Source organism: Oryctolagus cuniculus, chromosome 3, assembly GCF_964237555.1.
Source record: "Oryctolagus cuniculus chromosome 3, mOryCun1.1, whole genome shotgun sequence".
Lineage (NCBI taxonomy): Eukaryota > Metazoa > Chordata > Mammalia > Lagomorpha > Leporidae > Oryctolagus > Oryctolagus cuniculus.
This window is the reverse complement of record NC_091434.1, coordinates 137,616,006-137,623,114: the sequence shown is the minus strand read 5'-3', so window position 1 is coordinate 137,623,114 and position 7,109 is coordinate 137,616,006. Positions and strand designations below refer to the sequence as shown.

Sequence of the window (7,109 nt, the reverse complement as noted above, 5' to 3'; positions counted from 1 at the left end):
CTGCCAAGCATGTCTTGCCCAATGTCAAGATTTCAGACTAATGCAGTGATCATAATGTCCTTTATACCACTGCTTCCATTCTTCTCACTTAAGCACAGGGGAGGGATCTATTGGCACATGTGCAGAACAGCTAGGAACAATGTAATTCAGAGAACTGCACCGGGTAGAGAAAGTATTTCTACATGTGCTATGTGTCCTGCCCAAGCGACTTTTGCCTGGAGCTCATTTTCAACCTGAGTCCCATCTCTCCACATCTCTTCTCCTTTAATGTCACCACTCAGTTCCCACAGATTTGTTATCTGCTTTTCAAACCCAACAGCCATGCTTATGTCTCTTCTGGACAGAAAATGCTTCTATCAGGGAGTCTTGGACATTTATACTCTTCATTCCACCTCAACTGACAGAGGACCAGCCATTAGGCTGAATAACTCCACCTCTTCCACCAGAACCAGCTGCATCCCATGTGCATCACCTTCACCAGGATCAACCTCTCCTCCCTTCCTTTCCCACATCCAACAACACCAACAGCCTCATTAACATGAGGGTGTCCATGGGCCAGGAACACCAGTGTAATCATCACAGTAACCTCAAATGCCATCATTGTTTCTCGGGTGCTAAGCAATGGTGTGGTACATTGGAAAAAGAAAAGGAACTCCAAAGTCAGGCTGAGATACTTTCAAGTTATAACTGAAGTTCTTTTGCCAGACCGCAACAAGCTCCTTATTTTGAATGCTATTCCTTATTTGTAAAATGGGGACAATACCTTCCTTACATGGTACAGGTTGGGCGGTTCTAACCCAAAATATGAAATCCGAAATGCTCAAAAATTCAAAACTTTCTGGGTGCCAACAAGATACTACAAGTGGAAAAATTCCACACCTGAATTCATGTGACAGTTTGCAGTCCAAATGCAGGCACACTAGAAATACTGTAAAGTCACCTCCAGTCTATGTGTATAAGGTATATAAGAAGCATAGATAAACTTCATGTTTAGACTTGGGTCTCATCCCCAAAGTATTTTATTAAGTATATGCAAATATTTCAAAATCTGAGAAAAAAATCTGAAAGACTTCTGGTCTTGAGCATTTTAGATAAGGGACACTCAATCTGTATTTGCAGATAAAGTATGTAAAATCTCAGCACAGTAGTGGCTCCCAGTAGGTACTCAACAAATGGCAAGTTCTATATATTGTTGGCACTCAATAGACAAAAAACAAGTGGCTGAATAATCAACCTTTCCTTGGAGAGCAAAGGGAAGCACGTCTTTGTAAGGGACATTTTTTGTGGGCTACAAGTTTGCAGAAAGAAAGTAGTTGTTAGTGGCCGAAACATTTCTCCAAGAAAAATCTTATGCAGAAGGTCAATGCTGCAAACAAGACAAAGGAGCTGCTTCACTTGAAGCAGGGTGAGAGTCCTGTGACGCTCCTACTCAGGCCTATTCATCATGTCCCACTTTGCTACTGTGACCCTGGGACCCAGATACATTGTTTGAAAACCATAGATCTAGGCTATTTATCAAAGCTAGCTTTACTATCTTCTTGATCTAAGTTCCACATTTTTTTGCTAATAATCTAAATGGAATTTTTATCATTACATCATCTAACTCATTGTTCTTGATACATAGAAGAGCTCCCTTTGTAGATAAGTAAACTCTCTTAGAAATTCTTCAGCTTTTCAATTTATCCTCCTGGCATTTTCCAAGTAGATAATCACGTTGGTTACAAATAATGATCTGTATCTCCTCATGCCCAATTTTTTTATTCATTTCATGTATTAGTGTACGTACCAGAACTTTCAAAATAATGTTACAAAACACTGGTCATGATATACATCATGGTTTATTCTGGACTTTAAAACAAAACTAGGTTTCTTCTAGTCAAGTTATTCCTATTTTATTGACAATGCCCCAACCCCTTGAGATTCTGATTTAGCTACTCTACAGCAGGTCTCAGGCATTGGAAATTTTTTAAAGTTTCCCATGTGGTTCTTATGTTAGAGTTAATTCCTCATATTCAGGTAATTTACCATGGAGTATGATTTACCTTATCAGATTCGGAAGAAGTTGCTGTTGTTGGCTGTTTAGGGTTGTGTTGTTTGTTTTTTGGTTCAGGAGTAGTGTTGACATGGTCTGTTGAGATGACTGAAACACACACCACAAACATACAGGGACACCCTGTTTTTCTTATTGGATATATTAAAGTGATGGGTAAGACATTCTTAAATTCCTTAGTTGAACTCCATTTGGTTTATTGCATACTTCAGTCCAGTTTGCATTTGTATTAATAATGTAGAATGATGTCTTCTTAGGTATTCCATCCCCTGTTTTAGGAAACTGAAGCACAAAAAGAGTAAAAATTTTACCAGGGGAAACATGGGAGAGCCAGGATTTGAACTTGGGCATTTTGGCACTAGAGAACATATGTTAGGGCACTGTTCCATCCTGCTGCTCTGTGCCATCATGTGCCACTTGGGTGAAATTGGATAACAGGTTCCTTAGCATCTCACTTCTTCACTTTGCTCAGTTGTGAGATGAGCATAATAGTTTTGTTAGGATGATTACACGAATTAATATTTGTGAAATCTCAAAACCTTTCCTGGAACTGATTAAGAATAAAATTAAGTGCCTGTGGGTGGGTATTTTTTTTTTTTGATGAGGGGGTGGGTATGGGGAGATTTTGTTGGTTTCAGATATTTTCCCAACAAAATAGCCATTGTATTTATTTCTTTTGTTAAAATATTTATTTATTTATATGAAATGCAGAGTGCCAAAGATAGTAGGAGAGACTGAGTGAGTGAGAGAGAGAGAGAGAGAGAGAGAGATTTTCCATCCACTGGTTCACCTTCCCTATTCCCCAAAATATGCACAGTAGCTGGGCCTGGGCCAGGCAGAAAGCCAGGGGCAAGGAACTCCAGAAATTCATATTATTTGAGCCACCAGCTTCTGCTTCTCAGATGCATTAGCAGGAAGCTGGGTCAGAAGAGGAGTAGCTGAGACTCAAAGCAGGCACACCAATATGGGATATAGGTATCTTAAGCAGCAGCTTACCCTGCCCACTGTGCCACATGCACATTCTATTTTAATCTCTTAATGCCACTAATTTTTAGCTTAATAAATAATTTGATTTTTCATGCCTATTTTCTTGAGTGTAATGTTTCATTTATGTAGTTTTAATTCAGTCATTTAAATTAATAGCAGCAAATAACATAAATCTCCTTGTGTTTTTTATATTAAACCATTTTTTATTTGTGTTATTCTTAATCAAACTACTTCTGGGTTGCTATCCCAATCCCCTTGTCACAGTCAGCCGCTTTCTCACCACCATTATTCCCTCTCTATATTTGGTCTCTGGGGTACTAGCTGCACTGGGGTCTCTATTCCAAAAATAAGTATTCTTGATTTAGTTTATGTCTTCCAACACATGGTAATTACACATAATTGTAATGAGGAAACTGAAATTAGAGGATTTTCATTAGTTTTCTGATCTAGTTACAGAATACAAGCTCACAAAGGGACAATTGATAGTTCTTCTATATGCAAACAAAAAGTAGTCAGAAAACAATGAAATAATTGATGCCATTTGCCACAGTAGCAGGAGGAGGAGGAGGAAGAGGGAAAGAAGAGGGTATGGAGAAGGAGCCATGCAGAAAGGTAGGAAGGCAGGAAGGAAGAAAGGAAGGTGGGAAGAAAGAAAAGAAGGAATGAGGAGGGGCAAATAGGAATAAACTTTTAAAATATGCCAGAACTATAAAAAAAATACTTTCAAAACACTTTAAAACTCTTCTGAGAGACATTTAAAAATAAAAACAGCTTGCTTAAAATGGAAAGCTATTCCTTTTATTGGAAGAGGAAAAGCTAACATTGTTAAGACTGTCAATTCTCTCTAAATGAATATGTAAATAGGCTGCAACCCCAATAAAAATAGTAATCGATTTCTAAAAATCAGAGAAGCTGGTTCTAAGATTTTTGAATGAGTACCAAAATTCAAGCTTGGCCAGAAAGAAATTTCTGCAAAGGAAGCCCAATGAATTAGGCAACTCTACCAGAAAATAAAGCATACTGTAAAGCAAAAACAATTACGCTAGATGAATGAATCATGATATAAAATACAGAATTCAGCTCACACAGTCATGCAAATTTGGTGTATGACAAAGGTGACATTTCAAAGCAAATGCATAGTTCAAATAACAGAGATACAATTCACAAAGGATAATTTTTCCTTTACATTTGATTTTTTACAATGTTACATATTTATTATGTTACAATATTCATTATAAATGTTATACTCTTTTAAATAAATGAATCTATAAAGAATTAGAAGACATAGGGGATTATTTTATATTTTGGACAGGGAAAGACCTCTTTAATTATTTACTGAGCACATAGCCGCTATTTTGCTGAAAGCCTTTTACAAGAACCTGAGTGCCAGCATGCATGATTTCAAGACATACTACAGGGTAGATATAATCAAAAAGCTTGTTACTGCATAAGAACAGACATGTTGACCAACGGAACAGACTAGAGACCCCAGAAATTAATCCATGCATCCACAACCAACTGATTTTTGAAAAATAAGCTAAAATCACTCCCTGGAGAAAGGACCACTTTTTCAACAAATGGTGTTGGGAAAATTGGATGTCTGCATGCAGAAGCATGAAACAAGACCCCTACCTTACACCCTATACATAAGTAAATTCACAAGGGATCAGAATCTGAATCTAAGACCTGAAACCATCAAATTGCTGAAGAAAAACATAGGGGAAACATGGCAAGAAATTGGCTTAGGCAAAGACTTCTTGAATAGACACACCCCAGAAGCACAGACAATAAAGACAAATATAGGCTGGCGCCATGGCTCACTAGGCTAATCCTCCACCTTGCAGCGCCGGCACACTGGGTTCTAGTCCCAGTCGGGGCACCGGATTCTGTCCTGGTTGCCCCTCTTCCAGGCCAGCTCTCTGCTGTGGCCAGGGAGTGCAGTGGAAGATGGCCCAAGTGCATGGGCCCTGCACCCCATGGGAGACCAGGAGAAGCACCTGGCTCCTGCCATTGGATCAGTGCGGTGCACCGGCCGCAGCAAGCCAGCTGCAGAGGCCATTGGAGGGTGAACCAACGGCAAAAGGAAGACCTTTCTCTCTGTCTCTCTCTCTCACTGTCCACTCTGCCTGTCAAAAAAAAAAAAAAGGAATAAAAATGACATTTAAAAAAAAAGACAAATATAGACAAATGAGATTGCTTCAAGCTAAGAAGCTTCTGCACAGCAAAGGAAATGCTCAACAAAGTAAAGAGGCAACTAACAGAATGTGAGGAAATATTTGCAAATTATATATCTGATCAAGGATTAATATCCAGGATATACATGTAGCTGAAGAAACTCAACAACAAAACAAACAATCTAGTTAAGAAATGGGAGAAGGACATTAACAGGCATTTTTCAAAGGATGAAATATAAATGGCCAACAGACACATGGAAAGATGCCCAGGATTGCTAGCTATCAGGAAAATACAAATAAAACACACAATGCAGTTTTGCCTCACACCAATTGGAATGGCTATAAGCTAAAAATTTTTAAAAAATGCTGGCAAGGATGTGAGGAACCAAGAACCCTAATACTTGTGGGTAGGAATGTAAACTAGTGCAATCATTATGGAAGACAGTATGGAGATTCCTCAGAAATCTGAAAATAGATCTATCATATGACCCAGCCATTCCAATCCTGGAAATTTGCCCAAAGGAAATGAAATCAACATACGTACCCCCATGTTCACAGCTGCTGAACTCACAATAGCTAAGATATGGAATCAACACAGATGTACATTGACTGATGACTTTATAAAGAAGCTGTTGTATATATACACAATGACATATTACTCAGCCATAAAAAAAGAATGAAATCCTGTCTTTTGCAACAAAATAGATGCGACTGGAGACCACTGTTCTTAGTGAAAGAAGCCAATCCCCAAAGGACAAATATCATATTTTTACTGATTTGTGGTAACTAATAGAGCACAAAAATGTAATATATATGAGTGAAATTGACATTTTGAGATTTATTATTATTTATACTCCTTTTCTATAATCTTGAAGAACAGTGGTTTTTTCCCTCTATCTAGTGAAGAGTTAAGCTTGTGATTATAAAGAAAATTTAAAGTATGTTATTGTGGGGCTGGTGCTGTGGCACAGTAGGTTAATCCTCTGCCTGTGGCGCCAACATTCCATATAAGTGCCAGTTGTAGACCTGGCTGCTCCTCTTCCAATAAAGCTATGGCCTAGGAAAGCAGTAGAAGATGATCCATCACAGAGGGTTAATGCCCTAGCATGAATGCCCTAGCACCATATGGGTGCCAGTTCGAGACCCAGCTGCTCCACTTCCAATCCAGCTCTCTGCTATGGCCTGGGAAAGCAGTGGAAGATGGGCCAAGTCCTTGGACCCCTGCACCTGGATGGGAGACCCAGAGGAAGCTCCTGGCTCCTGGATTTGGATTGGCACAGCTCTGGCCATTGGGGCCAACTGGGGAGTGAACCAGCAGATAGAAGACCTCTCTCTCTCTTTCTTTCTCTCTCTCTCTCTCTCTCTCTCTCTCTCTCTCTCTTTCTGTGCCTCTCCTCTCTGTGTAACTCTAACTTTCAAATAAATAAGTAAATCTTTATAAAAAATGGTCATCTAAAATTTGATATTAAAAGGAAAGGTTTCCAAAAAAAAAAAAGAAGAAGAAGAATAGGAAGAAGATGGCCCAGGCACTTGGACCCTTGGACCCATGTGGGAGACCTAGAAGAAGCTCCTGGCTCCTGGCTTCAGACAGCACAGCTCTGGCCATTGCAGCCATTTGGGGAATGAACCATCGGATGGAAGACCTTTCTCTCAGTCTCTCCCTCTTACTGTCTGTAACTCTGTCAAATAAATAAATAAAATCTTTTTTAAAAAATGTATATTATTGTAAAAATTTTAAAAAATTAGAGGGTGGGAATGAGGGAGAGGGGGAGTAAGATGGAGTATTATGTTCTTAAATCTGTATATGTGAAATACAATAAAAGAAAAAAGTTGCTCTGAATCCAAGATGGCTAAATAGGGTATAGCCACACTAACTTAAGCTGCTGTGGTATATGAAA

The 7,109-nt window shown here is 38.9% G+C and overlaps 1 long non-coding RNA gene across 1 annotated transcript in view; it reads right to left on the bottom strand.

Moving 5' to 3' along the window:
• Window positions 1-1,669: 1,669 nt before the first annotated feature.
• The window catches only part of LOC138849197 (uncharacterized), a 52,641-nt gene continuing 47,201 nt past the window's right edge, over window positions 1,670-7,109 (bottom strand). Inside the window, exon 4 of the long non-coding RNA XR_011387636.1 lies at window positions 1,670-2,319. This is a non-coding gene — a long non-coding RNA (uncharacterized lncRNA). The remainder of the gene's footprint in view (window positions 2,320-7,109) is intronic.